Raw genomic sequence first — 21452 nt, 5'->3', positions numbered from 1 at the left:
TCCGTCGCTTATACATAGTCTGACTCCATACTTGTCGATTACGCTATTTCTTTGCGATCCCATGAATAGATATACGCACGTGAAAACTAACTTTTCTACCGAGAAAAATTTCCATAAACACAGAGAGACAGATAAAATCTGAGAACTTAGGTTTTTGTAAGCGCCTGTTATTTTCTTTTTTTTTTTTTTTTTTTTCTCTGTCGTCATAATTTTGAGCAATAAACAATTGGAGTCATGTAGCCAAATGTGCCGTCCACAAGGCAACACTTACTCGGCAGTTCTTTATATACTGTCAGAATGGGTTGCACATCATGCCTGCGATTAGCAAGCGTCATTGACACAGTCAAATGTTGAAAGGCAAGGTCAATGTGCATTGCTTAGGGAAAGGAAAGGGGGAAAGGAAGTGTCTTTTGTTGTGCATGACAATGCACTGCAATGAACTGCGATAATAAAATCAAAAATAGTTTTCAAACAGTTAATTCTAAACTAAAAAGTACTTAAAGACATTTTATCGGAACTGAAAATATAAATATTTTTTACTATATTATAATTATTTTTGAGGGATACGCATGGGGATACGAAAGCCGTCCTGATCGGACGGCTGCATATGCGTGGCTGAATCAGTCCTCTCCGGCGCCATCTTTGTTTTTGTGTTCGGTGAGATCGGTGGGCTCGCAGTTTGCATGGTTTGCACGTGAGAAAACTGTTCTTCGCACGCGTGCCGTTTCTCAGAATGTGTTCTATGAGATGGATTGCGAAGTAGCATTGGAATATTTTCCCGGTAAGGACTATAGTGGAACCCAGAGTAGGACCAAGTCTTCTCACAGAACCGAAAAAATCAAGATGGCATCAAAAGCCAGCGCTGCCGTTGCCTCGTTGCGGGCTGGAGAGAAGAAGAACCTGCGATTGCGGACCAAATTTCGGTGAGCTTATGTATGTGTGAATGAATTTCGTGTCTTGTCGTCGCCAGTATGGTCGCTCTAATAAAAGTAATCACTCTTCCCAGTTTTACAACGTAGAAGTCAACGTTGGGGGAACTGGGACGTGCCGCAACACGCTAGCAAGCAGTACCTGCTCGGAAAGAAGAGGACACAAGTTGCCGCGATTTTTCTTTGGTGTGTGTCTATGTTGACATCAACGAAGGAACCTCTCTGACACTATTCGCACACTAAGGCGCACAGCAGCTAGCCAGGTGAGTGTGAAATTTTAGGGTTTAACGAGGTCTGGTTTATTAATTAGCAGGTGTCGGCATATAATGATCACAGCCTAATTTCGTCCTTAATCGTATGCTTTCAAACACGTGCAATGAGATCTGCCTTTTAACTCAGCAACCTTGCACGTTTTTCTCTGTGTAACAGATCTGCTGTTTTCTTGCCTGGACGTGCGGCGTGTGTGCAGAAAAAGGAAAACCAGGAGTTGAAGTGCCAGCTGGACACATCGCAGAACACAATCGGTATGTGTTGTGGATGCAGCATACAACTGTAGCAACATGTAGTGCTTTTGAATCCTCACAGGTGCAGCCAGGATTGTGAACACATTATGGAGCTCTCCAGCCTAAAGTCCATTACCAAGAATTTTCATTTCGTGTGACAAAGGTACATTACACCCATTAACATACTGAGTCTTAACCTGTTCTCGACATGTAGGTATTATAAAAGTTGTCAGGTATGGGATTGCAGCTTTGTAATTTAGCTATCTTATACGCGTGGGTTATACTGTGCTGTTTCTCCGTTGAAGGAATTTCTGATGAAACTGGTACACACTAAGTTCGGTGCCATACAGGAATTCGTGACTACCTGTGCACACGGTAGTCATGCACTAAGGTCACATACTGAGAATGTGACTTCGGTCAAACCGTTGTGACCTTCAGAACCCTGCGTACATCAGAAGCGCTCTACTTCAGGATGCTGCTTACAAATGGTGTTTAATTTTATGCGATACTATAAATGCAGTTTTTGCAGGTGTAAGCAAATATTTTGTGTGAGGTAGTATAGACGTGGAAGCAAATCTTTTGTGTGAGATAGCATAGAACTGCCAGACAGCTACTTAATTAAAAATTAAATTAATTAGATTTACTGAACTACATTGATAAATCAAATTGGATCTTTTTCAGCTGTACCGAGATCAGCAGAATGTGAGGCAATTCTTGTTCATTGGACCACATCACGAGTATTATTTATGGCGCGAATTTTCTTTTACAGTGCCGAAAGCATGGCAAAACTGTGGAAGAAGTGCAGGTACTACACTACCAGCTCGTTTTGAGAGCCAAGTGCTTCGACAAAAATTTGCGCCTGATTGGTGTAACAGCTGGCTGCGGTCCAGATATGTAGCAATGCCGTTGGGAGTCAAACTGCAATCAGCTCGATCAAGCAATCATTTCAAATTTTGGGAAATTTAATCACAACACAAGACTATTTGATATACGTGGAGGTTGTGCCTCCATTTTGTGTACGTGTTCGACTGAGCCCAAGTACATTAGTTGCAGAATTTCTGAAAAATTGGCCTAGTTTAAACAAGGACTGCCTCCTTTATGCTATCATGGATTTGCCGAAAAAGTTTGAATGAGAAAATATTGATGAATTTTCATTTCACATCTAGTGGTTTGGTATATATATATCTCACTAAATATCAAGTCTGATTGGACGTAGAATTCCCCTGAGCATCAATGCTCTCATCATAGGTTTTAGATCAACCGCTGTACCGAAGGAAAATAATCCTGTTTTTTGCATGTTTTGTATCCATGTTTGTGTTTCCATTTTAAAATGCATGCGGTATGCAGCTCACTTTTTGTATTTTAGCTTCCTATAGCACCAAGAGTGGATGTCTGTCATATCTAGAACGTCATGTCTAGACCTGAGCTAATATTTGTGAATATAGGTTGCAATCATTGTCATTTTTATGTATGTACATGCGCTTTGCCTTTTCAGGAGAAACACGTGGAAGATACCCTTTTGCATCAGATACTCAACTGAAGAGGAGCCCCCCCCCCCCCTTGTTGCTCTCAATGGAACCAAAAGTAGTATAAATAAAAAGCTTGTTCCTCATATGCCTGTTTCATGTGCTTGCATGCAACATTTATGGCGCTGAAAGCACACGACACGCCTCTAAAGGAATTCTAAAGAAAAGCGATAGAAACTCTCTCATTAGTAGCTCATTGGAGTTTCTATAGAATTACGGTGGCCAATATTCCATAAGAACTCAGTAGGGACACGTCGGGATCTCATTAGAGTTTCTATAGACTCTCTATAGAGTATTTAACGTGTCTATAGAGTCAATACAATAGAGTTTCTTTAGAAAATCATTTCACATTTTTGTAAGGGTCACAGAGTGCTTGCTGAATTCCACGCTTTGTCCACACAGTCCTTATGCGCATAACCCATGTGCATGAATGGAAATACTTTGAATTAAACAGTGAACCGTGATATATCGAGTAAGATAATATCCTGTGACACCTAAAGTCAAAATTTGCGAACGAAGAACCACTGTTTCTTACTTTGCGGGCAAGAATTTCGTAATTATATACCTTTTTCCATCAAATTCACAACGAGCACATATCTACGTAAATTCTTTCATTCAGAGGGACCACTTGCGAAGTTGAGTAACCGTTTGAAGTCTTGGGCAGTCATGGGCCGTACTTGAAGTTCCAGGTACTCAGGTACTACTTTAAGTACCTTTCTGAGTAGTTGTACTTTACATTAAGTACTGTTCCAACTGTGTACTTTGTACTTTTCTCTGGTGGTGGTGGTGGAGACGAAAACCCGGCTTGCCGTTGTTGGCACTCTCTGGTACTTCCCCATCAAGTGCTCATGTACCCCACTATAAAAATGCGAAGATAAAACATGGAAAATAGCAAGTATAACATATGTGTCTAGAAGCAGTATTTTTTAACAAGAAACTGGATTGTTGTCCTCCTTTTTCATAGTATACCGAATGAATAAATCAGGACATACAAATACGTTCCACTAGCACTGGTGGCTGCCTGGCAGCTGTAAACGTAAATTGTACCACCTGTTACCGTACATATTCATGGCTAAGCACTAACAAGCTGAGCTTTAGAACTAGCACTTGCAAAAATGCTTACAATGGCATATAGCCAATCAAAACATGGGCACTTTACCAAATTTTGTCACTACCAAACGGTGACACCTGGAGCTAAGCAAATTAACGTCGGTAATTAGAAGAGGGGGAAAACAGCGAAAGAAAAAGTTTACTCTAAGTGCATTTAAAATGTGGTACCTTGTAGTGTACTTCACGTGCCACTGAAGTCGGGTACTTTGTCCTTTGCTTTAAGCACAATTTTTGCTATTTTGCGCATCACTGATCGTGGGGGCTAAATTCTAAAGCCAGGGGACAAAAATGGGGAGTAATTGCAACACAAAACAAACGACGTCATTGTATTCGACAGCGCAACCAATTTGGTAGACCTGGGATACGTTCGGAGCTAGGGACGAACAAGTTCGCGCCCGAAAGCCGCGGTCTCGAGGGGACTACGGTCAGTGGGGCCACCAGGGTGGTGCGGGGGGTGCGGTCCGCACCGGGTGATGCGGCAGAAGGGGGTGACGTGCTGCACCAGTACCGCCTCCTGCTCTCTTTTTCGGTAGCAAGGTGACGCCAAAAACAACATAAGAAGCCCTCGACGAGCATGTTTTTTTTGTTTTTTTTTAGTACGATATGACACTGCTATTTATCGTGTACACTGTTAAACCACCACATAGCACGCTCCTAGCCAATCATCATTCCGAATGATAGCATTCTTTGTCCTCATTTGTCGAAAATGGGAGGAGGCATGAAGGAACTGATGTTCTGAGTGACACATGGGAGGAGGCGCCTATCTGCGACACATTATGCCTGTCCCAGATAGGCTCCTACCCCTCTCCGGAACGAATCATGACACAGAATGATATCATTCGGAATAGTGGATGGCTAGGAGCATGCTATGTGGTGAAGTTCTATTTGAACAGAACCAGGTAACCAGGAAAACAAACACAAGAAAGAAATTCTCACACAGTGTATCACCTCGGATGGAAAGGGACACATTGTTGCGGGGGAAGGGGGGACGGAGGACCCGCACCGGTTGACGCATACCCTAGTGATGCCACTGACTACTATGGTCCCCGAAAGGAACGCGACCTTCAGTCCTACGTTTCTTTCAATAGGAGGCAGCGAACAAGTGCCCATTCGTGAAACCTAGCCCGCCCCTTCCGATTTGTTTCGGTTTCACTCTGTCTATCAACATTATGATGACGTTTCTCGAGTAGAGGTCTATACGGCGTCAAAATTGTCGCATGGGGATGGCTGTGTTCAACGGTTCCAGAATGGCGGCTGCTGAACGAGGACTGACTATTTGTTCGTGTGTCAGCGCCCCACCATTATCACAGCTCAGGAAACTTGTCCAGCAACTAACCAGCAGGCGTATGAGTATGAGGCGGAGATATACGAGAATGTCCCGCATTCACTGGGTTTGGTAGAGCGAACCCGTTTGACACCTGGTACGATGAACGCAGGCGGAAGCAACAGCTGGACAGGTGGAGAACTAAACGAAAATCACTCGTCTCTGAACAGTGTTGGCGCACGGCACTTGCTACCACGGATGTGAAAATATAGAAAACGGTAATTACGGCAGTAAAAACCTGTTGAAGAAACGACCAGTTCAATGCACCGAAGGGTGGTTCATTGCTCCGGTACACAGATTGAGCGTTTAGTTCATGTGTTGCGTGGGACGCAAACCTGCCAAAATGTACCTTAGTTGCATTTGTGTGGCTGGTGCAGCATCAAGAGCGATTATACACTTCTGCACATAGGGTGAGTAGACAACGATTACTTGCATATTTGTACGGAACACATGAATGAAAGTTGTGTGTTCACCTCCATAAAATCATACTTTGTGCATCAAGAAGAAATGCCACTCAGTAGAATGTTTCTTAAGAACTAGGTACATGTATCCTATACATAGGTTTAGGTAAACTTACGTGCAGCTACACATATTGCTTGAATGCAAGAGGGAAATTTATCGCATTTCAGTTTCAAGTAACGGGCTGTTGCGACTCCTGCGAGCATTAATAAGCAGGGTCAGCTTAGCAGATTTGTGGACTTTTCGAATAAGACCAATGACCGTGGCCAGGAGAAGTGTAGACTCTTGAATGAACAGAAGAGAATGATGAACCACTCGTGCTGTCCGGCTTTATTGTTCATGGTGTCAAGAGAACCCCACTACACTGTAAACTGAAAAACACCCTTATGGGTGTAAATGGCTTGTCCTATAACTGACACCTCTTTTTACACCATATGGTCTTAGAACACCCTTTTCAGAGGGTGTATTCTGTGTAAGACACCCTTTGAAAGGGTGCTTTTCCTTGAAAATGCCTTCTTTTGCACCCTTTAAACACCCTTTTAGGTGGGTGTTTAACAACTTTACACCCTCCTAGAAGGGTGTTTAAAGGGTGCAAAAGAAAGCATTTTCAAGGAAAAGCACCCTTTCAAAGGGTGTCTTACACAGAATACACCCTCTGAAAAGGGTGTTCTAAGACCATATGGTGTAAAAAGAGGTGTCAGTTATAGGACAAGCCATTTACACCCATAAGGGTGTTTTTCAGTTTACAGTGTATGGGCTTTCCGTGGGTGGGTGACGATGATGATGATCGTAGCAACATGCTCCCTCACCCCGCTGAAAATGGTTGCATGGTGGAGTGACAGCTCGTTGCGGGGTCCCAGGAGGGGATTGGAGAAAGTGGGGCAGTATTATTTTTGAAATGTGATGTGAGCAAGTTTTCGCTTGCCCCATCCTTTGCAATTCGAATGATGGAGCTCCCGACAAACCACCTACTCCCTTAAGCAACATAATAATGGGCCACGTCATTCTGTTCTGTTCCTTTCTCAGCCTACACCTCTCCCGAATATCGCCATTCATCTAAACATTTAAATAAAAAATCCAGAGCCTTAGTAATCCGGTACTGCTTAATATAAGGGAACTGCAACAACGACAATCCCAAGCGTTAGTGTGTGTGAAACTCGTGATTAATCCGCGCTTCCAGGATACCGGCGCACCAGCCATGTTCCACTTGGGACAGTCATTCGATGTGAAAGATGCGCGATGCATATGTACGTTAGATGTAGTACGTTTGAATATTACATGCTCTGTCTTCTCAGTCTGCCAGCCGGTCATGAAAGCTGCACCGTGTCACTTCCTCATTCTATCTGCCATTCTACATCTATCTTGGGCCACTTCCGCTAAAATGGCAGCGGTGGCGGCTATACCCGTAGCTGTACCTGTAATGAAGCCGGCGAAGCCAGCATCCGGTTCCTTCTCCACTATGCAACAACAGACTGAACATGAACAGATGCTCCAAAGATCTAGGTGAGTATGGAGATACACACGAAGATGTGTTTTTACAATTCATGCACGTATGCGACGTTAAAGTGGCACTCCAGACTCAGAAAACAGCTTTTATTCATGAAAAGAAGGTGCCTCAAGGATGTTGTACGCGAAATTTCAATCCCGTTTACGAACGCTGTGCATTTGGCATATCTGAAGATCTTGGAAGCCTACACAAGTTTCGATGACGCAACGAGCGAGTGAAGTAATCATAAGCCCACAAATTGCAATGATGTCATGTTCTGGAGAGGGCACTCGTCTCCTCGCAACGACGCCGGCGTCCGGGGTGGGTCACGTGATAGAGAACTCATGTGGGGCTGATCGAAAAAGGGCGAAATGGGGCAGATGTCTTCTCCCTCCTTTCTCCAAGGTCGGAGCGGTTGGATGGTATGTCATGTGGGGCTCCGGTAACGGAGTGCAAAATGTGAGCTCCCCGGAAGACCCCAAGGGCAACAAAGTTGCCAGATGAGAGCCGGGCGCTCCATCGGAGCATAACGTGACGTCACAGTTCTCAAAACTAAAAGTTAATTTTCTCGAGCTTTCGTGTCATGTAGAGCCAAAATATTTTGCAGGAATGTAAAGTGAGACAAGAAGATCCCTGTAACATAACTCTGGTAGGATTCTGAAAACACGACATTTAGTCCGTAGTGGCACTTTAATTTGTTTCTTTTCGTGTGCGCGGTATTGCGGGAGATTTCATTTATCTCGTAACCTGGATGTCATTGTAACCCACAATATTTGTGGTCAATATCGCATGTTCCACGTTTGGTGAACTAGGTGGCATTACATGGCACGATGGGGTGGCAGTTTTATAAACGCAGATTAATAAAAGCTGCGATGGCATTAGTAAACTTCGCGCTTAGTCACCTTTGAAGGTTCGAGTCTCGGCGTCCTCGATTGGCGCTCTGAAATTTCCCCAGGAACTCCACTGTAAAGCACTGCACCATCTGCATGGATGGAAGCGGCTATCCGCAGGAAACATGCGGTTTCGGATGAAATGTGGACGCTTGCTGTGATCCGCGGTCGCATGCGGATGGCGACTGATCAGGAGCGGATAGGAAGCGGATAGACCACGAGATTACGCCACCAATTTTCTTCGCACTAGGACACCGACTACAAGGTGAACGCAAACCGATTGCTCGAGGAGACCTCTGGCGTCTCGAGTCAAGGTGCGCGCTCGGCGCCGATCTTGCGTTCCACTCGCAATAAACACGACCTACACAGTTTATTGCAAACTATGTGCTTGGTGCTGTGTATTCCTTTGTGACAGCTAAATCTGTGCTTGCTGTCGTGTATCCCTTTGGTGCATCATAGACGCTCAGGACCTGCCCTCGCTGCAAAAGCTATGCTACTCATGCCACTCTCACTGTCAGAACAAGAGAGAGGAAGTTGCCCGTTTGAATGAAGTTCGGTGACAGCAGTTTTAGTTATACTTTTCTTCTTTTATGTGTGCTGTTTTGTGCCGACGGGGATGAAAGTCTATTTCCTGGAGAATTGAGTAGATAGGTCGTGCCCAGAAACAGAGCCATCTCTGCGTCCTGTGGGAGACGCGGATTGTGCATGTCGGATGCGGATAACATGCTCACCCTTGCGGCTGGGATGCCAATGTAGAAGTTGGTGGCAGTTGCGGATGCGGTGTCGAAAAGCTCATCCGCGCAGAGCTTTACTCTACTGTCCGTTCACGTGACTATTACCACACTGAAGCATTGTTTTCACAACTTTCCCAATCTACCACGGCCGCACAGTCTACAACTATATATCGGACACATTATTAGCATTGGGCATTTATCTAAAGCTTTGAGCTTGGCTTCGTTAACATTCACCTCACAACATTGTTGTAAGCTGCAACAAGAATACAGTAATTCAAAGCCCAATGTTCTGTGCATAATACCAGAAATCCGGTACAAACTTCGGTTTCGCCAGCACAGACTCTCGCCTACTTGAATTAATTTCACTAGTCGCGTCTCCTTCCCCATAATCAAAAAGTAACCCATCGCTGGGTTTCACAGCCAAAGCAAGGAAGTGGAAGCCCAATCCTTCTCCTCAAGCACAAAACGGGCGCGTGGACTTGGCGTGGACAGACCACATCCCCTTTATCGGGATGCCACAGAAGAGTGGAAAATAAAACCTTGACATAACCATGCCTATTAGGCATGATGTGCACTGATGACCGGTGAAAGGTATCATAAACAGAAACGGGGGCGTACGCACTCTCAAAATGTATCAAACAGAAACAGAAACGAAAATAATCTACGGCAATAATTCGGATACTGCGGGACCTTTTTTACTATAATCCTCTACCGTATGAAATAAAAATTAGGAAAATATTTCCAGCAGCAGTACTGCAAGCAATAATGCCAACTGAAATAGATAATTTTTTTCTTTTTTTTTTTGTATCGTTGACTCTACGAGACTGACTCTGTCTAGCAGTACTAAATAACCCGAGGAACTAAAACTGAGACAAACTACCAAACAGGAGCATATAAGTAAATAGTATTGAGGAAGCATAGTTCTTGTGATGACTTGCAAAGTTGCCAGGGTCAGTAAGATCCGTGAAAACAATCTTCAGGTTCATAACGTAAAACCTCGAGACAAGGGAACACGAAAGGACAGACACATCACAAAGTCCTTTCGTGTTCCCTAGTCTCGGGCTTTTACATTATGCATCATCATCACCAGCTCGCTTGCTTCCTAGCCATTTTTTCATGTTCAGATTAGCTGTTCAAAGAACCCACGTACGTATGTGTTCGAAAAAAAAATCTGTTGCATGCAAGCATCCCTGAAGATTGCACCCCTGCTTGAAATGGGCTATTTTGCTCAAAATGTGATCTATTGCGCCATCCTGCTAAAAATATTCAATACTGATCCGAGTTGAGATGTCAGGAGTTGCTGATTGCAGGCAGCGATTATAGAGCACTAGAAAATAAGTCGCAAAATGGAGGATCCCTTTTACGACGGACGTGCACATTATTTCCTTGCAACTACAAGGACACATACATGGATCACGCGTGTCTTCGTCCTGCCAGAAAATTTGTAAACTGAAAAATAATTGGGAGTAGTTCAACACGCAAGGAAATTCACAGCAAATGTTTCCAGCTCGCAGTATATTCTTATGTGAGCTTACTTTTGTACTTAGGCATTGTAGCCAAATGTAAGCACGCGCTAACGAGGAACTTCGAACGTTGCGCCAACGCCATCCCACTTTGTTATTAGATATCCTTATGTGTATCTGTGCTGCTGAGAATTGTCTCCAGGCGTAATTCCAGGAGATTTTGTTTGGAACAGCAATTGCAAACTGGGACCAATAGGCGCATGCGGCTGCTGGAATGGGAAGCGTTTGAGGTCACGCGAAACCAAAGCAAGGCGCGGTAGTTTTACTATCAAAGTACACCGAACATATTTGTGAGGGTATGCTGCAAAGTGCTGCAAAACGCATATTTCAGTGCTCCAAAATACATGCTGCAAAACTTGTTCCGAATTATCTTTTGGACTAGCATCATTGCTAAAGTCCTGGAAATACAGTTCAGAGAATATAGGTATAGGTATTAAGTCCTATCACGGTCTCAAAGCGTTCTACCCCGAGCGTAAAAAATAAGGAAAATAACAAGGAGTGGGTCGGTACCGAAATCCAAAACGGAAACGTAACGAAAGCTACAACACATACGGGTCAGTAACGGTGGTAGTAATGGAAACGAAAAGTATTCCGTTACTTGTCCCTGCTTATTACTATCTGGGCTATTGTGCTTATTAGTGCATCAGCATGGAGGGAGGGGTACCCGAACCCCCCCCCCCCCGTTAAGAATATAAACCGCTTAAGAATAAAAGATTCAAGAATAAACTGCTTAAGAACACTGCCGAAAATAAATCTCCAAAAATAAACAGGTTAATATCACCGTTTAGAGATCACCGCTTAAGAATCCACCATTAAAAATACACTGTTTTAAAATCCCCTCATCATCCAGCAGTGAGGCGGATTGATTGCATTCTGCGTCGGGTTAGATCAGGTTATGTTAGGTTAATTTTTTGAAGTTGGGGTTAGTTTGGGATAGCTTAGGCTAGTTTGGCATTGTGAGGTTAGCTAAATCCCTTGTTTGCAGTTCGCATTGCTTTGGGCAGTGCAGACGTGGGGGATCCTCGAAATCCACCATTAAGAATACACGTTTCAGAATAAAATATTCAAGAATAATCCGCTTAAAAATACACGGTGAAGAATGTACCTCCTAAAATAAACCGTTTGTTAATAAATTATTTCAAATAATAAATTGTTTCAAATTCCCCTCACCATTTAGCACGGGGCGGACTGATTGCAATTTGCGCCGGGTTAGGTCAGGTTATGTTAGGTTAGTTTGGTCCTGTGAGGTTAGTTTAAGCCCCTTGCTTGCAGTTCACCTTGATTTGTGCCATATCACATGACTCTAGCAACTGTAGGGTGGGTTTGGGGGGATTCTGAAACGACTTGTTTTTAACGATATATTCTTAACCGTGGATTCCTTACCGTTCTTATTTAAACGGGGATATTTCGGCGATTATTTTTGTGCGTTGATTTTTAAGCGTATATTGTGGGAGGTTTATTTCTAACAGTGACTGCTTACGCGTTTATTTGTGAAAGGTTATTTTTATTGGTTTCAAACGGGGTACACCCATTAGCATTAAAGTCCTCGGTGCGCAAGGATCGCGGCGTGGTCTGTCTGTAGCCACGGCGCGGCCCGCATGCGCGGTGAATGGAGAGGGAAGGAGGTAGGAGAGGGCGCGTGAAGAACGCACGACGCTGCGCACCGGCCAGTGCAGCTGTGGTTGTCGACAGGTTCAGCCATGTCTGTGGGCTTTGGGCTATGAAAGCTGTGCGTAGGAGCACCAGTGAAATAAGGCAGAGGCTGCGCGGCGTCGCCAAGCTGAGTCGGAGGAAGCCCGTTTGGCAGCGGAAGCTGTCTTGCGTTAGCGTTGTGTAGGGTGGTGTGAAAGTTTCTATAACGTTTGTGAAGGGTCGTTTAAGGGACGTGTAGCGTTGTGAAGGGGAGTTACAAAGGAGCTTTCAAGTTTTAATGCTATAACCATTTCCGTCGGATCCACTAATGGATCGACCATGCTTTTTTTTACCCTGTCTTGTAGTATAATTACGCTCACTCTTTTATCTGTTTTACAACAGGACTACGAATACCCAGACGAACTACAACGGTGACCTCAACATCATGAAGGTGCTTGTCATTTTTACTTATCCACCAAAAGTAGCATTCGTACAAGCGTGTAACGAAGCAGGCTAGTACTGTTTGCCTGATACACGGGCAACGTTCAGGTATCATTGAGGCCATTGCCCACTGAATATGCGAGTAGCGCCACCAAGAGTGGAACGTGCCAACCTGCCAGGAGAACATCGGATGCGATGCTCGTAGAGTAGCAGACATGTTACATGCTGGGTGACGTTACGCGCATGTTCAATGGTCGTTGGTCTCAATGGCCGCCGGTGTAAGAGGGCTATTAATGTTATGCAGTTATACATGCGTCTTATATATGCGTCACGTATGACTGAGCAGAATTTTTATAAAAGAAGGTATGAGAGCAGTATACATGTTCTTTTTACAGTTGAGTTCTACAGCCAGGTGGACATCCTCTGGAAGAGAGTATGTAACTACCAGATGACTAATTACCTGAAGCTCATTAATTAAATTTTTAATTTGGGAATCTCGGGCAAAAGCGAGATAGCAGGCTGAGAGATTATCCTCGTTGAACACCATTCCACGTTTAAAAAAATCCTGAAACGCGCACGTGCGCTGAAATATTCATCCCCGAATTTTGGTATGCAAATGAGCCAAACCCGAATAAGGGCGCCTGAGGAGCGCATCACACATGCCGGCGGAGTCTTATTTGGGCTGGAAAGCGGTTTATCTGGCCAGCTGATCGGCACCTACTCCACTTATCTCCACCCCTCCAAATCACGTGGCCCTCTGACGCTGCTGATCAGCGCTGTACTTCCTGTTCCTGGTCGCCGCGGTTTCTGTTTCGTCTCATTTGCATATAAAAAAATTCGGGGATAGAAATTTTAACGCACGTATGGGTTTCAGGATTTCTTAAACGTGAACTGGCTTGCAACTATAGGACAGTCTCTCAATCTGCCATCTCGCTTTGGTCCGGAATACCCTAATTAAAACGCTAATTAACCAATTTTAGGTAATTGTAGTTGCACACTTTCCTGGAGAGGATGTCCGCCTGGCCGTACAACTCAGCTGCAAAAGAAAAAAAAAGATATGTGCTCCTCTCATAGCCTTTTTTTTTTAAATAAAAATTCTGGTCAGTCTTACGTGACACACAGTGTATAGAATGCAGAGTCGAATGCGTGAAAGTACTAAACCTGCTCAGGACGCTTCCACTTATTCTTCCACGTTCGTCCACTCCGACGTTCTTCCATTTATTTATTGCTCCTTTTTGTCCTTGTATCACTTATCAGTGAGCGTTGCAAATTGGGAAGCCCACCCAGTCTGTCTGACTCGGTTTTGTTTTCTCTCCCTTTGTCCCTTTACCCTAGGCCTTGTTATGCGGCAACGTGATATGCCACTGCAATCAAGTCTGCATAAACAACAGATGTGTCAGCAGAGCAACGGCGGCCAACCTGTTGAGAAAGTCATAGCGGTAATAGTCCTGGACGAGTGCACTGCAGATTGAGAAGGGCGTATGAGTAAGATATCACTACACTAGTGGGGGTCCTTGTTTCGAGATGTGACCAGGTAATTTGTGTTGGACTTCTCATGTCACAAAGCTACGTGTTACTGTAACATCACCGCATCACCGTGGCGTCACCATCATATGACACATGTTCAAATCCGCATCCAGAAGCGTATTTCGCAGAGCTGATTAAATGGCAGACCTATGGTGTGTAAGAGAAAAGCGGGTAAGTTCAGTATGTGGGGAATTCTCCGTTAACTGAGTACCTGGAGGTGTGTACTAAGACGACTGGGGGGCAGGTTTTCCGAAGTATACTTGCCGTATGCAGCTACAGCCTTCTGTGACGCGCTCAAGTCTCGCCTAACCATCCTCGGATGCTACAACGTCTCTCTAAGAACCTCACTTGACCCCACAGGCAGCTGTGGTATTACCGCAGCACTTTTCAACCTACTTGCGGGACACGGGTCTTATTAGCAGCCTGCGACATTGCGGGTGGAACGGCGGAAGATTGGTGACCCCACATCGACCCGGTGACTGACTTGGACTGCCCTCGGAGCTTGATTGCTAAAGAAGGAATTTCTTACTAAGGAATAGCGAGCTGTCTGTTTCTGGGTGACGTTTCCTGCCAGATAAAGATACCCCCTTACGAGGAAACCTAGATGGCTTTCCAAAAGGAGCTGGAACATTTACTCTCATCGAATCGATGGGTCAATGATACGGAATTCTAGACAAAGACCGGAAGTACTCTACGAGAACATTGCGGCAATGGAAGCTGTCGATTGGAAGTTCAAGCAAGGCGACGTCGGCCATTTCAATGGAATGATGTGATTGGCTCAGTGTGTCCCCGGGATAGTTATCGAGAACACATATACTAAAACTCACTGATATCTACCACTCCGTAAATGAGAACTAAGCGCAGCTAAATTTTTCTTGTCTTTACTTCCCTACGCTTGTGGAAGAAAGTGGGAAAATGCGAGTTATAGATTGGAAGCAAAAGCCTCATGTGTTTATCACCCATGCATACGTATGCTAATGTGTTTCATAGTACAGAATGTGTGAAAAGTATGTGTTAGTTTAAAGTGCAGATTACTGGTTAAATAATACAGTAACTGCGTGTAGTAACGCAAACGCGTTATGATAAAGTGTTCGGCACCGTGTGTCGGTGATTTCTGGCGCACGATAAAGGACCTCAGGCAGTTGGAACTATATGCGCAGTTCTGCTCTGCGAGACGAGCAACATGTCGCCACACAACTGTGGGCGGACTCACCCTACATGTAATTCTACTCTAAGAATCATTATTAAAGTCGAAACGTGACACCAAGACAAACTTCATTTGCGATAACTAGTCTTTGCAAATTGAATGGATATTATCCTGGTTTTCCGTATATACAGTTTGTTCCACCTAGCGTGTCATAAAAATTATCATAATTTTTATTAAAAATGTACTTGCCTGAACATTGTGGGATCTACGCTGTTTATCTGAGGGGAGATTTTACCACTAACTCTGAGCATTTTTGTCAAATATAATTCGCGAGAATTTGAATTTTCCCAATTGATCTCCGTTGTTAAATTTGCCAAGTCAACCTCACTTTTTCTCTCTTTTTTTTTTACGGAAACAGAAAGTGCATGCAGGGTTTACCGTTTAGCGCAACATGCGTTCACTAACCTACAATTGTAGAAGCAGAGAAAAATTGCAAAAACTGTTATTTCGAGGCGCGCAAATTTGCGTCCGCGTTCAGGAGGCTATGCGAGGAGGCCACATGCCTGCCCTTTCACTTTTCCTTTTCCAACCTTCTTCTGATAACAGCAGCATCGTTCCAACGCAAAATTATCTGAAAGAAGAGAGAGGAGGAAACAGGAAGGGCAGTGTTCCTTCCGCCGCATCTTGCATTACCTTGACGCAAAACTAAGCTTGGCCGCCAATTTACTCTCTTCGAAGAGACGGTTTTTGGATTCTTTTTGTCCGGCTATTAACTTTGTAGTAGTGAATGTATTTTGTACTAGGATGGGGTAAACCTTGCATGTACTTTCTGTTCCTGTAAAAAAAAAAAAAAAAACGTGAGGTGCACTCTGCCAATTTCGGAGTTCAATTGCGAAAATTCAATTTCTCGCGAATTAAAGTTGATGGACGAACTCAGAAGTAATGGCAAAATCTACTCTGAGATAACTCTGATCCCATAATTTTCAGACGAGTAGATTTTTAAATATAATTTTCTGTCACGTTAGGTGAAACGCATACGGCGATAGGGCTGCGATAACTTCCGAATTGTAATTCACTGATCGGTACTGATTTCGTCTTTTATGCATCTGTGTAGACGAGTGAGCTATGACCGTGACGATGCCCACAGGTGTGACGCGAACAACGGCAAACTGCCTCTAACGCCACCACCATCTGCGCAAACGAGTGCCCGTTGTCGAACGCCAATGCCGAAGTTGCAGTGGACAAAGTATATTTAATTCCACGTAGATCCAGTGCGATATTTTATTTGACATCGTCGCACCGTCTTTTAGCTACCTCAAACAAGAATGCTTCGCATGACCGCTTTTCCACGTACGCTTTTGACGGGTACCAAAGTACTATCCGAAAAATTTGTGACAATTGACATTCAAATAAATTCCCTGCTATGGCTCTCCATCTAACAGAGCTGCCAGTTGTGTCTCACATGTGTACTGCTTAGTAGGTTGCGCTGTTTTTCTTATCATTATTGCCATTTAGCCATGTGTTGGTTCTGTGTTTCCGCGCCACACTGTAAACTTTTTCACACCTTTAAAGGTGTGCGCTATGAACATTCAACCTGGTTGCGTAACATTGCATCTCCAGGGTGATATTTTACAAAATTTGGAAAGCATTACTAAAGATCAAGTGTCAGTGCAAATCTTGCTTTCATTATGTCTTGGATATCGTAGGTACGAGCTAATGCATATATGCATCGTTATCGATAATAGAGCACGCGCAAGCGTCTACAATACTGTTGAACAATGTTGAGATGTTGCAAGACTGAATTTTTGGAGGACAGACAACACTCGAGTAAAGAAAATTTGTGCGAAACCGTGCTCCATTATGGTGTTACGAAAATTACACCTAAAAAGGCGTGCGCCATGCACGCTATTACACCTTTAAAGGTGTGAAAAGATTTAGAGTGCATATGTGACATTGCACCACTCTTGCACATTCGTGTCCAGTGCACAGTTGTACTCTCGCAAAAATAAAGTGCGAGGTTCAATTAAAGCTGAACGAAGTCTTCTGATCTTTCTTCTCTTTTTTTTTTTTTTTACCTTTTGACAGTTGCACTACGACCGCCCCCTCCAGAGCCCCTGAGAGTACGCAAGCAGTATGCCAAGGTGGCCACGGTTCTACTCTCAATGTTCTCAGCTTTTGCGTCTACGGCATTCGAAGTCCTCAAAACAGTCCATCAAATTATCGCCCCATTTCACTGACAAGTGTTCCACGTGAAGTATTCGAGCTACAGCCCTGCACGGGCCCGGGAACCCGACCTGGCCCGCGGGCCGGGCTGGGCTCGTTATAAGTTGTGTGTTCCGGCCGGTCCGTGCTCGGGCAGACAACCATGTTTCAGAGAGTCAGGTTCGGCCGGATCACGCAATGGAGGACCATTAGTTCATATCATCACGTGCTTGCGTCATTCATGTGCGTATATCTGCAAAAACAAGCAAAGGACACTGCATTATGCGTATCATTCGACCCTCAGGACGACCTTCTCAAAGCCACTCAACATTGCTCCTCACTCCTCACATATTTCACAATCACGTTCGGAAAGCTTGGTGAGAGGGGTAGGGATTGGGAGAAGGAGTTCGTCGACAGCATCATCTACTCCACAAAAACTTGGTAGTGTAAAGATAACGCGCTGGCCCGCATACGTTCTGGATTTAATTTGGTCTCGTGCTGTTGTGGTGTTACAGCGACAGTTCTGGTATGTTTGTGGAGCATCTTGTCTTCTTATAAATTTACTGATAAATTTGTTTGATAAGCGCTAGAAACGCATACGTCACAGCTGGAAATACTAGGCCGGGATCTACTCACTGAGTCACCGGGTCAGGCTTTATTCGCTGAGTCGTCGGGTCGAGCCGGGCTACGTAACAACATGAAGGTCCGGACACGGGCCGGGCCGGGCCATTTTTCGATGCACCCGAGCCAGTCCCCAAAAAAGTCGACCCGTGCTGAGCTCTCGCGCTCCCTACCTTTCGGGTCGTCTCGCCTTCGTCTCATCGCAGCCGGTTTACGTTCCCTCACTACTGGGTCATGTTTTCGTCGTGGAGCCAATGCGCGTCTGGTTGCTTGTCCCTTCGGAGTGCTACACAGTTTGCCTGCATAGCCGTCACATAGCGTGCGTCATACAGTGTCAGAACCTTCGCCCTCCTTGACAAACAAGTTTTCTCATACAGCTGCCGCTGTAAGAATTCACGCCTTTCCGCACTCACTTGTAAAGAAATTACAGCGATAGCTGTATCCAGTGGTCTATCCACCCCGCTTGCACCCTCCCTAACGCTCAAAATTTGAGAGACATCCCCTAATTTTCTGTGAGGTTCCGTAATCTTTCGTCGATGGGCATAAAAGTACATGGGATCATCCTGCATGTTGTGGCGTTATCCCCCCCCCCCTTACCCTCCCTACAGAGCCTCACAAACCCCATGGGGACGAAATTTTGAATAAGGCACTGTATCGGTTTGGACGTGGGTGGTCCACCAACCATGATAGCAATGCGTAGTAAATTACGTACGTAACGGCGAGACATGCGGTCAAGGGATTTGTTTTCTGCCAGGAACTTTTGCCACATATCGGAGCCATTTTCTTTCATTTCAATTCATGAAAATTTAATTTCCTGAATTGAACTCATAATTTCCCACGTGAACCTAACGTTTTCCCTTTTCTGACGTGCATCCTTAAATGAAGTTGTTATTGTTCCCTTTTCTTTCTTTTTTTTTTCCTTCTATGGATTAGACATATTCCCGATAAAGTTTTCTTTGCGAATACGGTTTCCTCTGGGTGTTTTTTGTCATTTACTAAGTGTAGAACCTGTAACGCAACGAGAATTGCTTTAATAAACTGGCCAAAAATGCGGGGAAATCAGTCCGTGGCGCAACTTGGTGGCAGGGTACAAGTTGCTTAGACACGCCGTCTTCCGCGAGGGACGTTAAATACGGGGTGCCGTGTGGTGAGCTTTCATCGCGCCCTCAGGTGGGCAAAAGCAATGCACAGACCGACCGCTGTGGCGTTGCTCATGATCTCAGTTGTCACGCGACGTAAACACCCAATTATTATTATTATTATTAGTATTAGTATTATAAATCCGTGGCTCCGCCTGTTTTTTGTAGTCAGCTCTGCTCTGCTCTAGATTGAGCGCCAAAGGGCGACGGAAGGGGGTTACGTTGACAGACCGTACAAGGGGGGAGAGGGACAGAACAAAAACGCGCGGTGTGTGGGAGAATTCCAGCTGTCTTATCAACAATCAGGTCACCTGAAGCTTTGACTGGCATTGCGTTTTGACAGACACTTTTGCGCTCAAACTATAGCCAACAGAAAAGAGGCGGAGCCAAGGGCTCATTTCCGCAATTCCAATTCCAATTTATTTCATTTCCAATTTAATTCAGCAATTGTCGTTTCGTTAAAGGTGTATACTGAGTTAAATGTCCAAAACGACCACGAGGACACCATTTCCGCAAAGAAAACGTTAGGATGACTTTGGAAATTTCACAGCTCCATTCAAGAAATCAAAGCACCATCAATTAGAAAGAAACTAAAATGGTACCAATATGTGGCAAGTGTTCCTGGCCGAAAAAATCCCTTGATCGCATTTCTCTACACTTGTATATGAATTGGTCACACTGTATATGAATTCACTGTGTCTATACGAAAAGTTTTTGTACCTCTCTGTCTAGTGTAGTGCCTATACAGTGTGTCTGCTCTAACGTGTCCGAGCGATAAAAGAGAAACGAGCGCTACTTTTCTACTACTTGGCTAAGAAACAGGTGCTGCTAGTGAAACAGTACCTGTTTCTTACTCAAGTACCAGAAAAGTACAACTTGCTTTTCTTTTATAACTCGCTTTAAATATAATTTCTGGACAAGTGAGCGCAAACACCTGTATACAGTATACCCAGGAACACGTGTCATTCAATTATAATAATAATAAAAAAATAATTACACCATCTAGAATCATGCGGTCAACGGCAGTCGTTCTTACAAGGTTTTTGTCACTTCCTGATGCGAATGTCATGTAATGTAAGCTTAATTTTGTAAATTTTTGTGAACTGAACTCCGAAATTCGCCAAGTAGAGGTTACTTTTTATTTCACCAGTGTGAAGAACGTGCCAAATTTACTCAAATTGATAATAATTAATAATTGATTATAATTGATAATATATATAATAAGATAATATAATATAATTGATTATAATTGATTAATAATTGATAGGAATATTGGTGCGCTACCCCATCGGAGAAACATAGCCGAACATCGTGCTTTCCGGAGCACCCACAGCACAGCCCGCCACGACTTTTTGAGCGCAGTCGCTGTCAGTCTGAGGAAAGGAGCTTGCAAAGTCAGCCCACACCGGAATAGTGGAATGAGATAACAGGCACGGCTTATCGCATCCAGCTTCCGCCTAAACCTCCTAGATAGCATCAGGCCTGCGCCCCAGGTGACACAGCGTCAAAGACGAAGGCCTGCTGTGGATGATGCCAAGACGTCAATGAAGGAGCGACCAAGATAAAAGCCCGAAGCAGCTCGCAAAGCTCACGCAGGCCTCCGTCAGTTGGGCAGTGCGCAGGGGGAGGGGAGGGGGATATATTTATTAGACGAAAAGGGGGTGAAGCGGGGGAAAGTGCGCAAGTACTATCTAGGAGGTGTTGCTTCCGCCGGGAGCACGCCTCCCCTCCCTCCCAATTTTAGGAACTGTCACTTTTTCTACTGTGGCGGCTCGGTGACGACGATGACGACGTGCCTCTGCTGCCACGCGCTACGGCGCTGGCACATCAGTTCTACCAGCTGCCCGCTGGGATATTCCATCGTCGCCGGTCAGGACTCATGTAGAGGGATGCCATCGTCCTGTACATTACTATCACTCTATGGACTGGGTTTCTAACTTCCTTCCGTCGGACTGACGCCGACTGCGCTCAAAAACCCGGCGCGCGATATGTTCGGGATGCGCCGAGAAGCATGATGTTCGGCTATTTTTCCCGGTGGCATAGCTCCTTATTATACCTCTGTCAATTATCATGCATTTGCCATGCACGCTCTTCTCATTGGTGTGCTAAAAAAGTGGCCTTTAGTTGGCCGATTTCTGGGTTCAGTTCGCAAAAATTTACTTAACTAAACTTACGTTACATGACATTCGGATAAGGAGGCGACAGCCTAGTAAGAACAAATGCCGTTGACTGCATGATACTAGGTGACATAGTTTTCAT

Source organism: Ornithodoros turicata, chromosome 2 (assembly GCF_037126465.1).
Source record: "Ornithodoros turicata isolate Travis chromosome 2, ASM3712646v1, whole genome shotgun sequence".
NCBI lineage: Eukaryota > Metazoa > Arthropoda > Arachnida > Ixodida > Argasidae > Ornithodoros > Ornithodoros turicata.
The sequence above is the reverse complement of the archived record's forward strand: the minus strand, read 5'-3'. Positions refer to the sequence as shown.